This window comes from Pollachius pollachius, assembly GCF_949987615.1.
Source record: "Pollachius pollachius genome assembly, chromosome: 11".
NCBI classification, from domain to species: domain Eukaryota; kingdom Metazoa; phylum Chordata; class Actinopteri; order Gadiformes; family Gadidae; genus Pollachius; species Pollachius pollachius.
Window position 1 is genome coordinate 3,645,509 of NC_136944.1, and position 10,842 is coordinate 3,656,350.

Below are 10,842 nucleotides of genomic sequence, written 5' to 3' on the forward strand. Positions count from 1 at the left end.
GACCGACAGTCAGAACGGCCACCCAGACAGTCTAGCTGTTCAATAGAGAGGAGCGCGAAGCGGAGACAAAGCGGTGAACGCCCCCTGCTCAAAACCCCCTGGTTCTGCCTCAGAGAGAGTCCGACTCGGCATAGAGTGGGTCTCTTTATTTATGATTGATTTATACTGGGGCGATGTGTGTCGTGGATCTGGCTCTGTCGGATTCTCAATCTCTCTTTATTCAGACCTCGCAGCAGCAGGTGCATCCTCGCTCAATGCTCCAGGATTTGTAAACGCCGGTCATTGGAAGCAAGTCAAAAACAGGAATATTCAATTAAATCGGTCCTACTAAAGCCTGGGTCGAAGTTACGGTTTAGAATGAAACAAAACGATAGGACAACCGCTGGGCCTTTATATATAGGAATGCATTAATACTGTTAAGAAATATAGCTCTTTCTATCAACAGGTTTTCCATGTGTTGAACCTGGGTTAAAACGTGTGTGACACGGTAGTGACACCAAAATGACCATCCCACGGTCTCCATGGGAACCCCTCCACATGTGGGACACCCCATCCCATAATGCATGCACTCCTATGAATGGTGGCGTGAATACACGCAGCAACACGCATTCATCTCTCCCACGGCTCCTTAAGGAGATGAATGCGTGCTGCGGGATGCGCGGTCACGCGTGAAAGGGGGTGTAAAGGGGCGTGCACGACACAATACAATATAGAGAGAGTATTGGGGGCTGGTGGGAGAAAGGGGGGATACGACACAGTGTGAACTCAGGGGAAGAAAAGTAGGGTGACTTGCAAGAGGTGACATCATCCCTGATTTGAATAAACCCCAGGCTGGCCGGTGATTGGCCGAGTCCGGAGCTCCTTGGCAGGTGATTGGCTGAGCCCGGAGCTCCTTGGCAGCTCGCGCTTTCTCATCCCTTTGAGTTCCACCGCGGCGCGCCTCCGTAGTGGTACAGTCCTCTCCTCGGTCCGCCGGTCTGCACAGTGTGTGTGTGTGTGTGTGTGTGGACTGCTAAACGCCGGTCCTTTCTTTCTTTGGCGAAGGAAATCACGGCGGTTGTGGACCCCCGAAGTTTCCCGCTGACCCGGTTCGGTTCGTGTGTTTCCGGCCCGTTTCGTCGCCCTGTGAGGCCGCTTCGTTTCCGAGGGACACCGGGCGAACTGGGCGAGGCTGGACCGGCTCTGAGAGCTCCCCGCACAGCATCGGTAAGGCGAAGTGAGTTCCTGAGTCCTGGCTAGCTGGCTCAGGATGTGTCGAGATTATCTCCTGGTTAATATAATTTAAATGTAGCCTATGTATTCTGAAATGTTTGTTTGAAATAACCCGTTTTTCGCGTCATCGTGTGGTACCTAACCGTCACCAACGTTTTTTCCACCGAATAAAACGGTTACGGGACCGGAGGTGTGAGATGGCATGAATGAGTATTGGTGTTAAAAGTGAACCAGGGTGTGTTTAACGGTCTACCGACACGTGTCACCGCTTGGTTCGGACCAGGAGACGTGGCTCTGGACCCCCAGCCTCCGCCGGCTCCTCCGCCACCCCGCCGGGCTGGAGGGGCGGTGGCGGCCGGCGGAGGACCCCGGTGTCACCGCGATGTGGACGCGGGGTTGACGCTGAACCACCGAAACGATCCCCCCTTGGTTTTTATTTGGAAATACCTTGTTTATCTACTCAAACTTGATATTTTCTATCACCTTATCCCCCATCAGTCCCTTAACTTTTCCTATCCGCCGAGCCATCCTCTGAGGCGGACGCCCATTGTTCTCTGAGCCGATAACTGGTCCGTCCTCCGCCCCGGGCCACACGCCGGGTGGTTCGGTGATAATAACGCCGCTAAACCCCTCCTCATGTTCCGACTCGGTAGGCTGACTCCTGTCTATGTGTGTAAAAAAAATCATCCAGGGTATAATTTATGTAGACTGCGGGGGTGCGTCCATGAAACGAGCCGGTTTGATTAACACGCTAAGGTCATAACGAAGTCGTGGTATCCAGTGATTCATTCCGGGCTGTGATTAGCTAATGGAGCCGGGGACTCGTAAATAATGCCGCTCCTTTCTGGCCTGCCTGCCCGGTAGTGTGCGTAGTAGCGGGGATGGTCCTCCCCTCTGCAGCCTAAACAATAGAGAAGGAGCCGGCCGCGGTCCAAATCTCTGTTAACCCTTACCCTACTCACGCAGGTAGCCTACTCCAAAAACTTCCCCCCTACTGTTTCACTGTTAGCCTTTCAGGGCGCGGCGGCCACTGGGTAGGACACCACGGGGTGCTGGTGGTCGTGGGCAGGCCGGTATTAATCCATATTGTCTGCTGTGAGATATCGGTGTCATACTGTGTTGTGAGCCGTATCCCAGGGCGATTAATACAAGCACCTTTTAGGCTCAGCCGCTTGGGTGCTTGGGTGCTCTCCAGAATACTCCGTCACTGGTGGGGCTTACAGCCTGTCCACCACCCCCACCCTCTGATCCCTCCCCATCCCCTGTCCAGCCAAGAAAGAAAGGCTGACTCACTATGTTGAGTTAAGATGGGAGGGTGAGTTAGAGCCTGGACTAATGCAATTGCGCTAAATTACATTTCCAGGCCATCAATAGCCAGATTCCCCGTTCATAAAAGTCGGGAGACAATATCACTTTTTAGAGACGATTTCATAGAAATTATTTGAAGCAAATTCTCTAACCCAAAATATTGTCCTATATTTGAAAGGAAACCCAAGCCAAAGGGTTTCTAAGTGGTTTTTGTGGTGGGTTGGCTTCTATTATATTTGTTTTTTACCAACGAATATGGCCTCCAGCTGGTTAAAACAACCATTAAGAAAGATGTTGGAGAGTCAGCACAAAACAAAGCTATTACGATGAAACACCTTGAAGGCACGACGATATGAGTGCCTTGAACCTACGTAACATACAGCTCTACAAGAATATGGTATGAGACTATTAATATTGTATTAGATGTAGCTGGGGGAGTGTCAGAAGGGATCACAGGTCTCAGATCCTCAAGGCGGCGTCCAGGTGTCCTTGAGAGAGTGGCTAACAGCACCTGACCATCTGGGGGTCGACCTCGCCTGATTGGCTGCTGCCAGTGTTTGGGCGGGTGTGATTTGTAACAGATGAAGTGTTGTGATTGGCCATCGTCAAGGCTAGTAAAGTGCTGTATGAACGCAGCCCAGTTAGCAGAGACAGTAGAAGTGTGCTCTTGTCTCTAACAGGTCTCAGTTTGTGTGACATTAATGTCAGCGACCTTCACCTGTGTGCCCTCCCAGTGCAGAGTACAGGCCAATATTTGAGGTAATTTACATTTTAATGACTGTATCGCCCGGAGCCTGAGTCTGTCTCCAGCCCGGCCCTGGGTCCCTGGTCATAAGAGAGAGGAGCTTGTTGTATTAATAGGCTTCTGTTTCCCCTACGCCCAAAGGCATTAGATACCACTGACTCACTAATGGAGCCCCCACCCCAAAGAGAAGCCTCTCAAATCACAAGCCTCTCCTTTGTGAGCTGGATGGACAAGCAGAGTCCTTCCTCCAATATGTCTGTTTTGATGAAGGCAGTGGGGGTTTAGTAGTGTGCTATTGCTTATTATTACTACTTAACATGCTTACTACTATGTGCTTACAACAGAGTGTTGTGAATAAAATATCGCTATCATTCCAAGGATGAGACGATGAATTGAATTCGTCTTCTTTTTCAAACCTGCTTAAAAAGATTGGATAACCGGAGAATTTAGATTGTCCTTCAACCTTTAAAACAGAACTGTATACCTTATCCACCAGGATTTTATTGGTGTTTGTACAAGTACTCCTTGCCCATTGGTTACATGAAGCCTCCTTCCCTCTCGGCGACTTTTAAAGTCATGACTTCGGCAGTACACACTAACGACTTGAATATCAGTCGTGAAAATTAGTCTAGCCTTCCTAGAATGAGGTCTGCCTGGCCAGTATTATATAATTTGTGTTCATATTGAGAAACAGTATCTGTGTATGTTTGGGTTATTCCTTTAAGTTCCTTTCAACAGGGTTCCATTATATTCTACTGGATCATCCCCTTCCTGAGGCAGCCATTCTGTAGGCAGGCGCTATTCCAGAGAACCTCCGTTTAGAAAGGCAGTTGCTTAGACAACCAGCCATGGAAACTCACCCTAAACCACCAAAATTACAGCTAATTTAAAATAATCCAGGCTATCCTTCCTTTATGCTGTCCTGGTTTAACGGCCCAGCAGCTCCGGGGAGTGTGCAGCGGGGAGATAAGGCCGTCCGTCGGGCCTGATACGGGGCTCGGCGGCGCAGTTGTTGGCGAGGGCAGCTGGTGCTCCGGCATGTGGTTGTGCAGTCCGGGCGCCTGCAGCTGTGGTCATCTCTGGGCAACCAGAGGCTCTGAATTCCACCGGTGGGAGGACAGGACGCGGTTTGCCACCCTGTTGCTAGGGTAACGATCTCACCAGTTCATGGGTTGGTGCTACCTCTTATTGGTTTGGCTCCAGCAGTAATTAAAAGGTGTGGTGTGGACGCCTGTGGCGTTCTAGATGGTCGTTACCATAGCGGCCCGGCATGGTTCTGGTGTTGCCATGGTGGATGTGGTGGGGAGTAAGCCTTTGAGGCGGTTTCTAAAGAGATGGCTTCAAAGGTGAGAGAGTTCTTCATGTCATCACAACACAGAATAGCTGCTTGGTTGATAATGTGATCTGTTTATAAGTTGCACGGTAAACCGTTTCAAACACAGGGTAAGCGGTTTGAACCGGTAACTCGCTGTTCTGTTGTGTCTTGGCACTGGGGGGCTCTGTGCTTCTGATTAGCCCAGTGCTTAATGTGATTCTACATGATAGATACTAACTGACCCGATGACCTGGAAAAGAGGAGTCAATAAAAGATATGTCAATTAAATGTGGATTTGTATGGCGGTTATTGCGGTTATGGTGGTTGTTGCCCTCGACTGTAGGCACCGGAAGTTCAGACCCAGAGCCATCGGCTGGGGTTCAAAGACCCCAACCATCGGACCGTCCTGCCCCCTGGTGTAGCAGGTCAGGGCGGAGATGGTGAAGCAGATGGAGGTGGTGTAGAGGAGGAGGTGGATGGGGGAGTGTTGTAAAGGAGGCCCACTTCACTTGTAAAGAAACATGACTTCATGTTCTATTAGATCAGTTTCCACCAACCGGACCTAGACCAGGGATCTAGGTCTCCTTGCCATTGATCAGTGTGTGTGTGTGTGTGTGTCTGTGTTTGTGTGTGTGTGTGTGTGTGTGTGTGTGTGTGTGTGTGTGTGTGTGTGTGGCACATGCCTCTCACCTGCTCTCTCCTATCGCTCTGTATCTCTGTCTCTCTGGCGCTATCTCTCTTCGAAGCAGGAGGACGCAAATCCTCTTAGAAACACTGTACTGGTACATGCAGAGTGCCTGTGTTCCTGGTCCTGAGCCAGGCTCTCAGAGGGAGAGAGGGAGGTGAAGGAGACGGAGGTCACACTGAGACAGAGTGAGAGACAGAAATGAAAAGGGAGGGGGAGAAAGACAATGTGAGAGTGGGAGAAAGGCAGACGGCAAGACGGAGTGATAGAAAGATAAAGAAAAACATTCTAAACTAGACAAAGAGATTGAGGAAACAATGGGAATTAGAGAGCGATGTAGATACCAATTAAGATTTGTGAGAGAGACGGAGAGAAACAGATAGAGGGATGGAGACAGACAGATGGACAGCAGGAACAGAGGCCTCTGAAGTGCTTAAGTCGCCCTTTTCCCCAGATGTCTCCCTGGCCCTGGTGCTTACCTCTCTGCTGTCGGTTCTGTCTGTGGTGTCATTGATCTGATCCTCCAGCTGGCCTGTGCTGCTCTGATCTCGTTTGGCCTGACAGAGAGAGCCTGTGGTTGGCATGGCGCCCACTACAATGACCCCCCCCCCCCCCCCCCCCCCCCAACCGGCGGCTTGTCAAGTTACAAACGACTTAGGTGGTCCCTGCTCACTGCACTCTCTGTTTATCTCTCTTTCTCTATTTCTTTATCTGCTTCAATTTCTATCACTTCAAATCATTAAAAAGTGCTTTACTGGCATGAAGAATATCTATTTTTATTGCCAATGTTTAAAAAAATATGCCTCTCTCTCTCTCTATCTGTCTCTCTCTCACTCTCTCTCTGCCTCTCTCTGCCTCTCTCTCTTTGTCATTGTCTTTCCCATCTAACTCACTCTATCACTGTCTTTGTTTTGGCTTTCTGTTCCTCTATTTTCTTCGACTTTCTCCCTCCCGGTCTCAGACTCAATCTCCATATCTATAGAATGGACACTTCAAGTCCAATAGCACAGTAAACACAGAGATATTCCAACAACAAGCATATGTGGAAAATGTTTATGAAGGGACTTCCCGTTAGGGGTTGATAAAGTGCACTTATATGAACTTATCTGATATGTGAAGTAATATTATATTTATTATGACACCACTTCACAGAACATATTTATCTTTTTATTTTCATCCCTCCAACTCATGTCTCTTTCCATTTACCTCTGAGGTCGAGTTGGGAATGACCCGCCCAGGTTGACCAAGTTCCAGTACTACAAGTGGGAAAGAGAGCTGCCTTTGTTGCAATACCAGCTCTAGTTAGGTTAGCCTTCGTTAGCAATACCAGTTCTAGCCAGGTTAGCCATTGTTGCAATACCAGTCGATAACAAAGTGTTTTCTGTTATTTTTCTTCTGAAAATCGAACGCCCCATTACTTGTTTCTCTTACTTCTTGTTTCCTCCTGAAACTGTTCCTCTTGCCCACGCACACAGACGCACAAGCCTTGCGCCCATTTGAAGACACAAACACTGTGCCAATGCACACAGACACACACACCTTGCCCACGCACACAGACAAAAACACACCTTGTTAGCGCACACATGCACACATTTTGCCCAAGCACAGACAAACACCTTGCCCACGCACAGACACACACATACACACACACACTAGGCTTGGGTGGTACCACAGTGTTACTGTTTACCAGGGAATTAGATACACCGAAGGTATAAATCAATACTGTAAGAAACACAGGCGCTTCTCTTTCTATTAACATATCCATAAACACATGTTTTATCTTGTTTATATCTGTTGTGGCCAAGTTTTGAAGCAGTAAATACTTAGAATGAAATAGTCCAAAACAAAGTCCTTGCCGTTGCATTGTTGTTGAGAATAGAAGAGAGTTTTCACTAAACCAACTATTAGTGTCTGGCCGGGGGTCTCCCTGCGTCGGACCACCACCATCACTACGTTCTACCATAATGACCGCCCAGCGTGTCCAGACATCAGACTGGAAGTGACATCTATCGCACATAGCGCTGCTGTGATGGTGATATAATTAATCACACATCTCACTCACGCTTTATGTTGTCTGATAGTATATCAATATAGTCAGATCATTCCAATGATCTGATGCGTTGATCTAAAGACCACCCGTGTGATTCCTGTGTGTAGCGCAGTATACTAGCCACAGCACTCCCCTCACAGAGCCATCCTTCTCCAGTGTTTCTACACAATAGGTGAATGATGAAGAGCCCTGCCCTGAACAATACCCAGACTACAACGCAATAAAACCACACACGTCTCGCGTTGCAAAGCGGCCCGATGGATAAAACATCAAATCAATGTGTAGAAGTGAATGAGTGGCTCTACAGCTGCATGGCCTGTGGCACTGGGTGTGGGTGTGACTGACAGACACTGTATAATACAGGTTCAACAGACTTTAGAAATGTATACCAACGCACTGGTGGAAACAAAGTACAAGAGAGTACTCGTTGAGATTTGGACGTATCTATGGATCTATATCTATTCATTATTCTATGCCAGACAGGTCCGAGGAGGTAGATTGCATAATAAGGCACTCAGCGTTGTAGGCTAGACATCCTCATACATGCTACATAACTTCTTCATGAGCAACTCATCTTTTTCTTTTTTTGTATTGTTATAATTATTTTTGCACAAATAAAGTCATAAACCCTTACTGTGATGTCAGTAAGGTATGAAGGTATAAATAAAAAGGTTACGCCTAACACACACACACACACACACACACACACACACACACACACACACACACACACACACACACACACACACACACACACACACACACACACACACACACACACACACACACACACACACACACACACACACACACACACACACACACTAAGAGAGAGTCCTAGCACCATCTGATACTGCTGCCATCTCCCAGGGGAACAGGCCTGACTGCATCAGAGTAAAACAGGCCCCTGCTCCCCCCACTAATGGACATCTCTCTCGCTCCCCTCCATTGATCCTCTTGTGTACCTCCCCACTGCCAAGCTGTTGAACCCCTGCGAGCCCCCCAACTCTGGTGGGGGCGCTCCTCAGCACTGGTCCTCTGGTGGTTTGGGGGTCTGCATCCGACCGCAGGGTCCGTTTGTTGTTCTTTTTTTTCGTTAGGTAGGGGAGGGGTGAGGAATGGGGTTGCAGGCCTGGGGAGGGAGAGAGATGATGGGTGGAGGGAGAGAGGGGAGGTTTAGCGAGGGTGGATGGGAGTGAAGGTGTAAGAAAGGGAGATGGAGGCATGGAAGGAGAGTTGAGTTGGAGAGAGGCGGAATGGTGGACAGGCCCTTCCTTCCTATAGTGTTGCCTATCTGTGTGGGACACTGACGTCCTTCTATAGTCTGTATATTCATCATAAGGGCCGGGTAAAAGAATCGATTTAATCGATTTTGCATCGATTTCATTTACATTTTGCAATATCGATTCAAAGGGAATGAGATCGATTTTTATTTAATTTTTTTTGATTTTTTGTTACCATTATTATTATTTTTGCACTTTAATTAACAATGCCTTAATGCAATTTGCAGTGATGGAATGTTGTAGTTCAAGTACACTTTCACTTGCAATTCCTTTCTAATTTCAAAATTTCACTTTTGAGACTTGAGACAGTTTTGTTTACAGCTCAAGTTTAAACTTTCCAATTTACAAGTTTGCACTTATCTTAAAACCTGTTGTTTAAGGTGAAGAGAAAAAATTAACAAGTACATTTGAATTTTGTAACACAGTTGAGCCATTTTCATTATTTGAGAGCAGATCGAATTAAATCGTGATTAGTCGATTCAGAACCTTATGAATCGAAATCGAATCGATTTAGGAAATTGGCCACGATACCCAGCCCTATTCATCATCAATGTTCTCTCTCTCTCTCTCTCTCTCTCTCTCTCTCCTAACTGGATTAGCGTCTGTCTTTGTCCAGGGTTAACGAGCTCTGTCGTGTGTGAATCTGACCGTCCCCCGGGGCCCCGCCTCCTGGTGTGTGTGTGTGTATTTGCTGCTGTATCTTCTGAGAGGGGGGGTGACCACCAGTTATATGGAGTATCCTTAATGCACGGGTTAAGCCAGCGCAAGCGACTAACCCTCTGTCAGCACGAAGCTGGAGGGATTAGCGGTGTCATCCTGGTCACGTGACCCCCACCAGGTGGCCCAAACCCTCTGGTGTTGTGACACCCTCTTGCCCGCGCCTTTCCTTGGCACGCTATCAGGGAGCACCGGGCGAGCGACCTGACCTGGTAGAGGGCCTCGCTCTAGTGGTGGTTTCGTCTTTTGATCCCTGACCCGTTGAGCCTGGTGTAAACCTCACGTTGGGGGCAGCAGCAACCAGGACCCTCCCCCCTGCGGAGGACAGGAGAGACCCCAAAGTATACTTACGTATATATACTTAATGTGGAGGTAGAGAGAGTCAGGCAGAGAGAGAGAGATGAAGAGCGGAGGGAGAGACAGATACAGACAGAGGGAGTGGAGAGATATAGAGAGGAAAGAGGGAGGAGAGAGACAAACAGAGGAGAGAGGGAGGAGCGGGACATACAGAGGAGAGAGACATACAGAGGGAGAGAGAAGTAGGAAGGAGAGGGAGGAGAGGAAAGAGAGAGACATACAAAGGATAGAGGGGAGGGAAGAGAGAGACATACAGAGGAGAGGCAGGAGAGAAGAGGGAGGAGAGAGACACAGAGTTAGAGAGGATAGAGGGAGGAGAGAGACATACAGAGGAAAGAGAAGAGGGAGGAGAGAGAGAAGAGAGGGAGGAGAGAGACATAAAGAGACAGAGAGGGGGGAGAGGGAGGAGAGAGACTTGGCTGGGTGACTTGTTGTGCCCGGCTGCCTCAGAGATGGAGGGCTGTTTAACTAATAGAGTCCATGGCCCCGTTGTCAGGGGCCTCTCTTACATCATCAGCCGGTCCAAGAAGTCTCTCTCCCCCTCTCTCTGACTCTTGCTGTGTCTTAGTTTCACTCTCTGTGTGTCTGTCTGGTTCGCTGTCTCACTCTCAAAAGTCCCTCTCTCTCTCTCTCTAATTGTGTATCTCCCTCTCCCCCTCTCTCTGTTTCTCTCTCAGTCTGTGTCTCTCTCTCCTCCTCTCTCTCTCTCTGTTTCTCTCAGTGTGTATCTCTCTGTCTCTGTCTCTGTGTGTGTCTCTCTCCCCCCCTCTCTCTCTCCCCTCTCTCTCTCTGTTTCTGTTTCTCTGTGTGTGTGTCTCTCTCTCCCAGTGTGTCTCTCTCTCTCCCCCCCCTCCCTCTCTCTCTCTCTCTCTCTCTGTCTCTCTTTGTGTGTTTCTCTCTCCCAGTGTGTCTCTCTCTCCCCCTCCCCCGGTGTGTAGGGAGCAGGAATGCTGTGGAGTGCAGCAGGCATTGTTTTGCTCCAGTTTGTTTGTGTGTGAAGAGAACCGGGCGGGGTCCTGACCTCCGAGCTCAGGCAGGGAGGGGGGGCAGGGGGGGTTGTTTGGGAAATGTGTGATCTGTGATTAGCCTCAAATTAGCATCAGGCTAGCCCCGGAGTTAGCCTTGAGGTGATGGAGACAATGGCTGGGTTCAGCTGGCTGTCATGTGCCT

The 10,842-nt window shown here is 48.8% G+C and overlaps 1 protein-coding gene across 1 annotated transcript in view; it reads left to right on the forward strand.

The window, feature by feature from the left end:
- Nucleotides 1-981: 981 nt before the first annotated feature.
- prr36b (proline rich 36b) overlaps nt 982-10,842 on the forward strand; it is a 39,828-nt gene continuing 29,967 nt past the window's right edge. Inside the window, exon 1 of the mRNA XM_079746650.1 lies at nt 982-1,206. The gene's annotated coding sequence lies outside the window, so the exon portion shown is untranslated. The remainder of the gene's footprint in view (nt 1,207-10,842) is intronic.